This window comes from Vidua macroura, chromosome 28 (genome assembly GCF_024509145.1).
Source record: "Vidua macroura isolate BioBank_ID:100142 chromosome 28, ASM2450914v1, whole genome shotgun sequence".
Lineage (NCBI taxonomy): Eukaryota > Metazoa > Chordata > Aves > Passeriformes > Viduidae > Vidua > Vidua macroura.
Genome location: NC_071598.1, coordinates 1258128 through 1269885, shown reverse-complemented (window position 1 = coordinate 1269885; position 11758 = coordinate 1258128). Strand labels below are relative to the sequence as shown.

At 46.8% G+C, this 11758-nt stretch overlaps 1 long non-coding RNA gene across 1 annotated transcript; it reads right to left on the bottom strand.

Annotated features, from left to right (window-relative positions):
* Positions 1-8160: 8160 nt before the first annotated feature.
* On the bottom strand, positions 8161-10287 carry LOC128820242 (uncharacterized). The gene is made up of 3 exons (XR_008440865.1): positions 10170-10287; positions 9765-9913; positions 8161-9370 (listed from the first exon to the last, which is right to left on the bottom strand). It is a non-coding gene; the product is annotated as an uncharacterized LOC128820242 (long non-coding RNA).
* Positions 10288-11758: the final 1471 nt, after the last annotated feature.

Below are 11758 nucleotides of genomic sequence, written 5' to 3'. Positions count from 1 at the left end.
TGATCAATGGCTGCTTGGATTATTGATCAATGGCTGCTTGGGTTACTGATCAGGGAGAGCCCCGAGGTGCTCTGGGTCACCCGCAGCTGCAGGGCTCTGATGCTGACCCAGACAAACCCCTGGCCAGGGCTGGGTGCAGGGACCCTTTCACCAGAGCATTAAAATGAAATTTTCCATGAGCAGTTCCAGGGGAGTGAGGCGGAACTGCGCTCATCCTGCCCGGAATGATGTGGGAACGTGCGGGAATGTGCTCATCCTGCCTGGCTGTGCTTTCAGGAGGCTCCTGGGCTGTGCAGTTCAGAGGGAATGATGTGGGAATGTGCTCATCCTGCCAGGAATGATGTGGGAATGTGCACATCCTGCCAGGAATGATGTGGGAATGTGCCCATCCTGCCAGGAATGATGTGGGAATGTGCCCATCCTGCCCTGCTGCCCTTCAGGAGGCTCCTGGGCTGTGCAATTCCAGGAGGATGATCTGGGAATGTGCTCATCCCGCCCTGCTGCCCTTCAGGAGGCTCCTGGGCTGTGCAATTCCAGAAGGATGATCTGGGAATGTGCTCATCCTGCCCTGCTGCCCTTCAGGAGGCTCCTGGGCTGTGCAATTCCAGGAGAATGATCTGGGAATGTGCCCATCCTGCCCTGCTGCCCTTCAGGAGGCTCCTGGGCTGTGCTGCTCTGTCGCTGTAAACGGCCCCAGCCGGGTAACAATTGGTATAGACTCCATGTATTGCAGAAGGCTGATCAATAAAAATCTTCATTAAGAAACTTCTTGTTCTTTTCTAGACAGCTACGATACACGTGCGCTTGATTGGTCCTTTAATTAAAACACCGTCACCATTGGTTAATTAGGAAACCACCCTTTGGCAAGCAAGTCTCCAGAACACGTTGCACGTGCGCACGACACCAGGTGCAGCAAGTTAAGAATGGTTTCTCGTTCTTTGCTCTGATCTTCTCACAGCCTTTTAATACCTGGGAAAGTTGTGCCTGTCGCTCTCTGTGGCTCCATCCCTCCGGCCATTTCCTGACTTTGCTTTAGGCCATTTCCTTCACTGCTTTAGCCGCGAGTGGGAGAGCCCAGCTCCTGCCGGGCACCAGAGGGATCCCATTCCCCAAGGCAGGGAGCGCCGGCTGTTTGTTGTTCTGGAGATTCTGCCTGAACCTCCCTGGCAGCAGCAGCAGCAGCAGCAGGTCCCTGGTGTGCTCCCAGCAGAGACGTCTCCTTGGTGGAGCTGACCTGCAGCAGTAAGGACAAACTCCCGCCGAGACGCAAAGCACTGGGACAGAGGCAGACAGGACAATCCAGGCGGCAGCCGGAATTCCGTTTCCCCCGTGGGTGCTGGCTGTCGGAGCGTTGGTTGGTAGGACGGTCAGACAGAGAGACAGACAGACGGACGGACAGAGACGAGAGATCTCTGAAGTCAGGTCTTGGAACATGCAGTTTATTACAAAGGGCGTGGGTGCAGGGGCCCTGCTGAGAGCTGCCAGCCACGGAGCAGGCCCGAAAGAGCAAGAGAGAGAGAGGCAAGAGGAGAGCAAGAGCAAGAGAGGGCAAGAGTAAGAGCAAGAAAGTGAAATTCCCGTTACAATACAATAAATCTTCTGTGCTGAATATTCTCATTTTCACTAGCCAACCCAGTACAAGATACAAATCCTACAGCATTTGCATACAGCCTATGAGAATCATGACATTACCATACTGTGTTACATTTTAAACCCTAAAAACTTCTCTTTGGACCCCTCCTGCCAAGCCAGTAGGGTTTGCTCTGACCCGTGGAGCTGTCTGCAAGCAGAGGGTGTTGTTTCATCAAAAAGGGATTCCTTTCAGCCGGCCATACCATTTGTTTTCCAGTTGTTCAGTAACCAAGGCTTGCTACTTCAAAGCTTGCTTTCATTTCAATCTCACAGTTTCTATATTCTCAAAATCTTTTGCCAGGCAATCATATTTATAAGGCTTTCCTGTTCCATCTTGCCCAACAGCTGGCACTGCTTCTCTGTGTGTCTATCCGTACAGGACCTGCCAGGCACCGACAGCTGAGTGCTACGGAGCAAGGAAATGCTCCCAAATCGTGCTGGAGATGTCTTTGTCAACTCCCCACCAGCCCTGAGAGCAGCCAAAGCAGAGCACAGCTAATTGGCTGGGATCTCATTAATTGCACTATTTAGCCAGTCATTATCAATGAGCGCGAGAAGGAAGTTTCAGATATTTATTTGCTGCCTATAGCACGGGAAACATCTCCTATTTAATACACAAAAATGTTGCCTCTTATCTCTCATCCCACAAGGGATTTGTTTAACCAAGGCTCCGGCTGATAGCAGCAGGCTTTTAAATTGAAAAATTGCAATTCACTCCCCCCCAACTTTGATACAAGTCTTATCAGCAGGAGGAAGTGACAAAAACGTATCTCTTCTCCAAGACAGAGGAAGGATTAGCTGAGCAGCGAAGGAGACTTCATTTGGTGTCTCGGGAAGGAGAAGAATGGGAGGAAAGCTCTGTCCTTCACTGAGACAGAGGGCTGCTGCTGGGCCTGGCTTTGCAAAGCCGGGCGCCTTTGGGCTCCTCCTCAGGCTGAAATTACTGCCGAGGTTCTCAGGGGGTGAAAGGTGTGAAAGAATGAAATAATGGGAGGAGATCAGGGGATTTGCTGTGCAGAGCCATCCCTGGAATGTCCTGAGCAGCCCCTCCATCCCCCCGGATCAGGCACAGGGGACCCCAAAAACTGGATTTTGTTACTTTAACCAGAATCTCCCTCAGGTCAGCAGTGGTTTTAATGGGAGGAATCTGGGAGGAGGAACAAAGCCCATGTCTGCTTTTTGATTGAGCTCCAGGCCCAATCAGGCCTAATTAAAGCCCTTTGTTGCTCTCTGTGAGTTCTGCTCCAGGCCTGGGGGTCCAGACTCGTGATTTAATCATTCCAGGGATCGATGGGGGGGGATTTATGATTCAGCTGGATGGAAACTTGGCAGAATGATAATGTGAAATGCTCTCTGATAATCAATACGGGATAGGAAAGGGCTTGAAAGTGCAAAACTCTCCAGATCTGCTACAAGCAGCTGAATTTAGCAGCTTTTCAAAGGGATGGTGGTAAATACTCAAATCAACAAGAAAAGGGGGCTCGAAACATGAGTTGGTATCTAAGATCTGTCAGTCTGAACTATCTTTACATTATGTGGAGGTTTCAACTTAATTCCAGCTCCGAGGTGTTCCACAGCTCCAGGGTGTAACATTTCTGTGCCCTTGGACAGCAAACAGTAAATTCAGGGTCTTAATTGCCCAGACAGACTTTGAGTATGGAGGGGAATTTACGGGAGATCTCAATTTCCCACTTAACATTCCACGCCCGCACTTAGGCTGGAGCGGAATTATTCCCCAGCATGGAATTGCTTCAATCCATCCCGATCTGGATGGCTTTTGCTCTCCTCTAAGGGAAGAGCAGCAATAACTCAATTCAAGTGACATTGTGCCTCGTGCCAGCTAACAAACGGCCAGAGCTGTCGGTGCCACGCTGGGGCTCCTCTCCCGCGGCACAATTTGACATTTCCTGGGCGCTAAATCTTCCCCGTGAGCGCTGAACGCAGTGTGGGAACTGGGGCGGTGTCCTGGGGAGGAGGGGCTCTTGTCACACCCCTTGGGAGGGGTGGTGGGTTGTTTAAAGTGCAGATTAAATGACTGGCTCTTCGCAAATATTAAATTAAATTCTATATGTGTTATGTTAGAAAGTTGTTTTGTAACTTAATTAACTGTATTAATCGTTTTTAAGTAGTGTGCTAAACACAGTTTTAGGCTATGGCATAATATTAAGATAGAAGCTGTGTGATGTAAAATACCTTTTTGTGACCAGCACAAGGAATGGATAAGATAACCAAGAAATTCTTCACATGGAAATAACAACAGCAACAAAACACCCAAAAATCTCAAGACAAAATTTGTTACCTCTTTATCAGACTATACAGACTTCTTCCAAACACCCCAGAGCCAAAAAGACTGATTTATAAGATGAGGGGAGAAGCTGACAATAAACAGAAAAATTCCTAGTTTGAAAGGAATATTTGCATCATGTTTGAGATATATGAATATCAGCAGGCTATCACTTTTAAGAGTTAATCCTTTGTTGGTGAGCCATGCGTCCGTAATTCTTTGTTTTTTTAATTGTCATTTATTGTCCTAACTCTGATTATCCAAACTCTTATTGCTCTAATTTTTATTACTGTTTTTTTTTTTTAATAACTATTTTATTACTATCAAACTTTTAACTTTTTTAAACTACTGACTGGCTTTTTTCACAGGGCAGAGCCCCCGGGCCACCAAGTCAAGCAGCACGCTGCAGAGGAACTTGTAATTCCTTGCAAATCGCTCTTCCTTCCAGAACAATCAGCATTATTTCACAATAATTGCCTCTGTGATTTAATAACCCGCACGGGGAGGAACATTTCCTTCCAGCTCCCTGCGCTCCTCCGCGCGGAACGGCGCCGCATCCCTGCAGTCCCAAAATGTTTGACAAGCGGCCCTGCTCTGGCTCAGACCTCCCCATCTGTTCGCTGGAATAATAATCAGCATTTCTATCCCGACAGTGCCCTTTGCCGTGCCCGGCTCTGCCCGGAACCATCTGCTCGGAACCGCCGGAATTCCGGGCTTGGAGCCGTGCCTTGGCCCGCCTGGGGAGCCAGGGAGCTTTTCCCAGCTAGCGCCCGAATTCCAGAGCAGGAGCTGGGTGAGAGTCCCCCTGCCCCACGTGTGGCGCTGTCAGGGAGGGAAATCCCTGGGTTGGAGGGGCTCTCTGCTCTCCCTGCTGGTTTTTATCTCTTCCAGAGGGGGAAAAGCTTTATCCGAGCAAAGGGAAGATCCCAGTGCCCGGGGCCATCCTGCCCAGGAGCTGCTGCCGGCCAGGTGAGAGCAGTGTCCACTGAAAGAACTGTATGGGTGGATTATTATTTTTTTTTTTAATTCATTTTTATTTTTATTTTTATTATGATATTACTGCTGCTATTATTATTATCAAATTGCTATTACTATTGTTATAATTATCATTGTATCACAAATTATAGTATAGTATAGTATTATTTTATTATTACTATTATTATTCTATTACTACTGCTATTATTATTATCATATTGCTATTACTATTATTATAATTATTATTGTATGACATATTATATTATATTATATTATATTATATTATATTATATTATATATTATATTATATTATATTATATTATATTATATTATATTATATTATGTTATGTTATATTATATTATATTATATTATATTATATTTTTACTATTACTATTATTATTCTAGTACTACTGCTATTATAGTTGTTATTATTATTATTATTATTATTATTATTATTATTATTATTATTATTATTATTATTATCCTCATCTCCCTGTTTACTGCCAGGCTTTCAACAGCTCTTCCCGTGGTGGAATCACACCAATGATGATAAAAGCCCTCAGCTGTCGCTGTTGGACACGAAATGAGCACACAGCAGCTTGGGAAGTTCAAAAGGGAAAAAGAGCCAGGTTTATTCCAACATCTGGGATTTACAGAATTCCAAAGGTGCCCGTGGATTGGAGGATGGAGTTACCACCTCTCCAACCACACTGTTCCAAAGATCAATCCATCATTTCTCTCCACCCACAGAGAAATATGTAAATTATTTTATTTGCACATGAAATTGTGTGGGAGCTCTGACTCTCAAACACGTAAACATTATCAGAAGGCTAAAGAAGTTTGATGAGAACTTTAAAACTTTCAAAAGAGCCATAAAAGAAAACTCAACACTTTTAAAGATCAGGGCAACACGCGGTCTCTCCAGCCTTCCCTCTGTGGCTCGAGCTGTGGCAGAGGAAGGAGCTGCCTCGTTCACCCCCGAGGATTTAAATTATTTCCATTCCCTGTGCCCTGGGTCCTGCTCTCCCATTCCTCCTCTGTGCCTTTGCTGCAGGGGGAAATGGAGAATTTTTGCTGCTCCTCCCTGAAGCTCTCAGAAGAGCCGTTCAAAGCTTTGAACCACAAAATCAGTTCACCAGGAGCCGCCAGGGGCACAAAAGTGCCCCAAATTTTTGTGGCTGGAGGTCAAACCCTGCCCTCAGCACCCTGCTTCGAGCAGGGACTGGAAGAAGGGCACCTCCAGAGATGCCTTCAGGGGAATTGTTGGAGGAATCCCTGATTTTGGTCCAGCAGACCCTTCCCAGCCCTGTGGGAGAGCTGGAAATCAGGGATGAACATTCCCTTCAGCCTCTCCTGCTGAGCGGGCTGCAGCCATGCTTTAAATGAAGAACAAATTCTCCTAATTGGTTTTTTTTGGCAGATTTTCAGTGATAAATTATTCTCCAACTTTACAGCTCCTTAAATTCGGGTTTGCAGCGCTGTTTACAAACCCCAGAAATTGATGCCTGAGCAAACAGACAATGAAAGGGATCTTGTAAACTGCAGTTGTGTGTAATTGCTGCCTGGGAAGCGTCCATGGGGGAGAGAAGAGCCTCCCTCTCTTTCAGGTTTGACATTCAGAGTGTAAATATTTGCAAATCTGCCTCTTCCTTCCCTAATTATTTGTTGTTTGTCTGTTTGTTTGCACTGGGAAGGTTTGCGGGGTGAGAGGAGCTCGGAAAATCCCTCCTGTTACGGCTCTGGCTCTTCCAGATGTGGGGGGAAATTTCGGGATACTCCAGCCTGTGGGGCAGTCGATGCTTTTGTGCTTTTTAGAGCTCTGTTTGTGCTTTTTAGAGCCCAGCCTGTGTTTTTCCTGTGTTCAACCCTCGGAACTGCCAGGCTGGAGCTGCCTCTGGCTCAGCTCTGCCCTGAGGTGAGGTTGGCTCTTCCTGTCCCAGCTCTGACGGGAATTCGGGATGAAAATCGACAATTCCCCGCCTTTGCTGTTGGGCTGTGCAGGGGAGCAATGACCAACAATCCGTGAAGCTCTCAGCCCTTCTGATGCCTCAGGTTTAGCTTTGATATTTTTCACATTCTGTGCTGCTTTAGTGCGCGGGTCTGGGCTTCATATTATGGGATGGTGAGCTCTCTTCACAGAGTAGGGAGACAAAACAATTCCTTCTCCAGCTGGGGACCAAGGACAACCCAAATTTCAGGCCCAAAAAGTATAAATAACAGTGGATTGAAGAGAGAAAAACAAGGATGGGACTTGATAAGCTAAAGCTGGAATTGGACAATTAACTCCAGTATGCAAATGGAGCAGAACTGATAAAAGTGAGAGCCCCCGTGAGCGGTCGTGCATTTTGGGCCCATTTTGGTTCATTTTGGGTGTGGCCCTGGCTGGGCTCTGGTGCTGCCCAAGGTGGATCCATGGAGGAGTTTTTTTATTGGGAATTCAGGGTTCTGCTCAGTCATTTCCCCAAGCAAGGAGTGAATTCCCAGTTTTATTGGGAATTCAGGGTTCTGCTCAGTCATTTCCCCAAGCAAGGAGTGAATTCCCAGTTTTATTGGGAATTCAGGGTTCTGCTCAGTTATTTCCCCAAGCAAGGAGTGAATTCCCAGGGTTTTATTGGGAATTCAGGGGTTTACAGTGAAGTTTTCGATGGCTCCACACCCTTCCCTACAGAATCAAGCACTCCTAAAATCGTTTTATTTTTTTTTTTACTCTTATAGGTGGAATTTCCTGACAAAACATCCCTGAAATGGCCAATTCCCCTCGGAGGCCACGGAGCAGTCAGGGTGGAACCACCCAGAGCAAACCCAGCAGCTCCTGGATGTGCAATCAAACCCAGCCCAGGAAGTCTCTCCTGCGGGCACAGAGTGGCAGGGCTGGTAATTTTATGAATTGTATCATTAATAAAATATATTTCATTCTATTTGATATTGGCTTTGGAAGGTTCCTGTATGATTATTACATTTTTAAGCATCGGATTTTTTTTTTTTTTCCTAAAGGCTTTACTGGAGGCTAAATTGAGATCTAATACAAAATTCAAAGAGGTTCTGCTGAAATGCCATTAAAAATTTAACTTTATGTTCTTTCAGGGCTTTCAAAGTTATAGAGGCAAAGCAGCACAAGGCAAGAGGAATTTAACTACCAGATTTCTGCGTTCTGTAACGGGCAGGGTTCTCATTTCAGCCACAGCCGCTGGAAAATTCACGGAGCAGCTTTTTCTGCTGCCTCACGGAGCTTTGGTGGTGGCAGGGAAACATTCCTGGGCTCTTATTTCAGCCCAAAAAATCACTTTACAGTGTCCTGGTGATGCTGTGCTGCTGGTTTGGGTTGTTCTGGGTCGTTTTGGGTCGTTTTGGGGGGTGTTTATTCATTCCTGCTGTTCTGGAGGGGGGGAATCAGCACGTCCAGGAAATCCCAGAGAAGTGAGAGCAGTGGGAAGGGCAGGAGGCAGAGTGGGAATTCTGGCACACAGGTAAATAGGGGTGTGCATCCGTGTCCACACGGATTCCTGAATCCAGGGCTTTTCTGGCTCCATTCTGGAGCTCAAACAGAATTTCCCTCTCTCCTGCTCACTCTTCATGGATTTTGTCCTACTTGTTCACACAACTGTTTCTTAAAAATCTCCGTGCCTTTGTTTTGACAGGGTCGAACATTCCCCAAGGGGGTTTCAGGCATTCATGTGGAAAAGGGAAAAAAATAAATGTTCCTTGCTGCAGCAGGAATGACCCAAAATTCCTGTGTGCACTGCAGATCCTTGGGGTGCCTGGCCTGGTGATGGCAACTTTAATCAAATTATTGCCTGAGATAATGGGCTGATTCTTGGAGTCATTTTTAATTCTTTTGTTCTCATAAGAACAAAACGGAGCAGACAGAAATCAAATCTTTTTGGAGAAAGGGAGTGGGAGGGGAGGGCACTGGGAAGTGGGCAGGGGGAGCCGCTCTGGCCACTTTGGGTTTATTCCTTTTGCAGCTTCACATCTGCACTCCGTGGAAAATTAAAACACAAACCACATTTTTCTGGCAAAAAAATGCTCTTGTGCCGAAAGCAGCGTTGGATGAGCAAAGCCCTGAGTGCTGAGGCATCAAATAGAAGATTTTGCAATATATATATATATATATATATATGTGTGTGTGTGTGTGTTACATCATACATCCAATATAGACACAGATCTTAAAACTGAAATCCCTGAAGCTCTGAACTCGTCATTTCCTGTCCCTCTCCTCAGTGACATTCAAGTGCTTTTTCCTCTGCCCTGCCCTTCAGCTGAAGCTGCGTGGATTCTTGAATCCTGAAGGCTGGGGTCAGCGGGGAACCTTTCCAGACCTTGGCTTTCTTTGGCAGATCATCAGCAGAGTCTGTGCTTGGTGGTGGGTGAGGAGTTCCACCCGTAGAAGAACAAAGGGGAAGGATCATTCCAGAGCCTTCCAGGGACAGGGGGGCTGCAGGGGACTTTGTGCTGTGCTGCTGGGTGCTCCCAGGGCCCTGGAGGGCAGAAAGAATGCCACGATCTGACTTGCTAGACGGAGCTCAGCAGGTCAGAGAAAGAATGTTATAAGTAAGGAAAAATAAACAACCTTGAGAAGCAAAACCCACGCATCTGGACTTCTTCTTTGGCTGTGGGGCTGGGAGAAAAAGACTTTTTACGATCTCAGGGTCATCTTGACCACAGAACCCCGAGACCCTGCCTCTCCCTCCCCTTCACTCCTGAATCCCGTGGTCTGGGCACTTCTCCCTGGCAGGTATCCCTGGAAATCCCAGCTCCAGGTGCAGGATCCGACTGCAGCCACGGGAGCTGAGGTCCCCTGGGACTCTTGGGAAGAGGAGAAATTACTCCGAATTCCATCCTGGCTAATTATCCTGTGGGAATCGCACTTACCTGCCAGAGGAAGCCGTGTGTTTTGTAAAATCTTCCAAGCTGAAGGTGACTTGTTTTGTTTTGGAGCACGAGCAGAATTCTCTCCTTCCCATAGCAACTGGAGCTTGGCAGCAGAAGTGTCGGGTGCTTGGGGAGATGTTCGGCTTTGGCTGAAGGTTTTTGACAAAAAAAAAAAGCGTGGTCAGAATGTAGAGGTTTCTTTATTTGTATTCAGTGAAATTAGATATTACTCAGGGACAGCCTGAGAGAAAATTGGGAAATATTCTTTGTTGTATTGCCTGTGAAAATTAGGAAATATTCTTTGTTGTCTTGACTGTGCAAAGCAGATTTAGGGGTGAGGGCAAAAGAAACCAAACGAAATGGCTGGAAACAACAAAGAATGTGCGAAGCCAGGGACGTTCACACCTTTTTGTGGTGCAGCTGCGGCCAAGGAAATCCTTCCCAGGCACGAACCCAGTCCCTGTGAACTCCGCTGCCCTGTCTTGCAATATCACACATATTTTGAGACGATTTGGAAACGAAGTGTCTGGAAAATACAAGGGTTGCGAGTTCACCTTAAGGGGATTTTTAATTCTCTCTCCTACGTGATCGCTTAGGAGAAAATGCTGATACTGACAGGAGCTGGGATGCCAAAATGAACCAACTGGGCTGGTGAATTTGGGATTTGGAGGCAAATATTGTAGGGAAATACCCCCGTGGAAGGAGAAGAAACCCACAGCACCCCAACAAGCCCACAGCACCCCAATTCCCTCAGCTAAAACAAACCCCACAGCACCTCAAATCTTCAATTAAAAAAAACCCCACAGCACCTCAATTCCCTCAGCTAAAACAAACCCACAGCACCCCAAATTTTTCAGTTTAAAGCAAACCCCACAGCACCTCAATTCCTTCAGTAAAAAAAACCCCACAGCACCTCAATTCCTCAGTTTAAAACAAACCTCACAGCACCTCAGTTCCCTCCAAAAAAAACCCACAGCACCCCAGTTCCTGAGTGTAAAACAGACCCACAGCACCCCAATTCCTCAGTTTAAAACAAACCCCACAGCACCCCAATTCCTGAGTGTAAAACAAACCCACAGCACCCCAATTCCTGAGAGTAGAACAGATCCACAGCACCCCAATTCCTGAGTGTAAAACAAACCCCACAGCACCCCAATTCCTCAATTTAAAACAAACCCCACAGCACCCCAATTCCTGAGTGTAAAGTAGACCCACAGCACCCCAATTCCTCAGTGTAAAACAAACCCACAGCACCCCAATTCCTGTGTGTAAAACAGACCCACAGCACCCCAATTCCTGAGTGTAAAACAAACCCACAGCACCCCAATTCCTCAATTTAAAACAAACCCCACAGCACCCCAATTCCTGTGTGTAAAACAGACCCACAGCACCCCAATTCCTGAGTGTAAAACAAACCCACAGCACCCCAATTCCTGAGTGTAAAACAAACCCCACAGCACCCCAATTCCTCAATTTAAAACAAACCCCACAGCGCCCCAATTCCTCAATTTAAAACAAACCCCACAGCACCCCAATTCCTCAATTTAAAACAAACCCCACAGCACCCCAATTCCTGAGTGTAAAACAAACCCCACAGCACCCCAATTCCTGAGCGTAGAACAGATCCACAGCACCCCAATTCCTCAGTTTAAAGCAGACCCACAGCACCCCAATTCCTGAGTGTAAAGCAGACCCACAGCACCCCAATTCCTGAGTGTAAAGCAGACCCACAGCACCCCAATTCCTGAGTGTAAAACAAACCCACAGCACCCCAATTCCTCAGTGTAAAACAGACCCAGAGCACCCCAATTCCTCAGTTTAAAACAAACCCCACAGCACCCCAATTCCTGAGAATAGAACAGACCCACAGCACCCCAATTCCTGAGTGTAAAACAAACCCACAGCACCCCAATTCCTGAGAGTAGAACAGACCCCACAGCACCCCAATTCCTGAGTGTAAAACAAACCCACAGCACCCCAATTCCTGAGAGTAG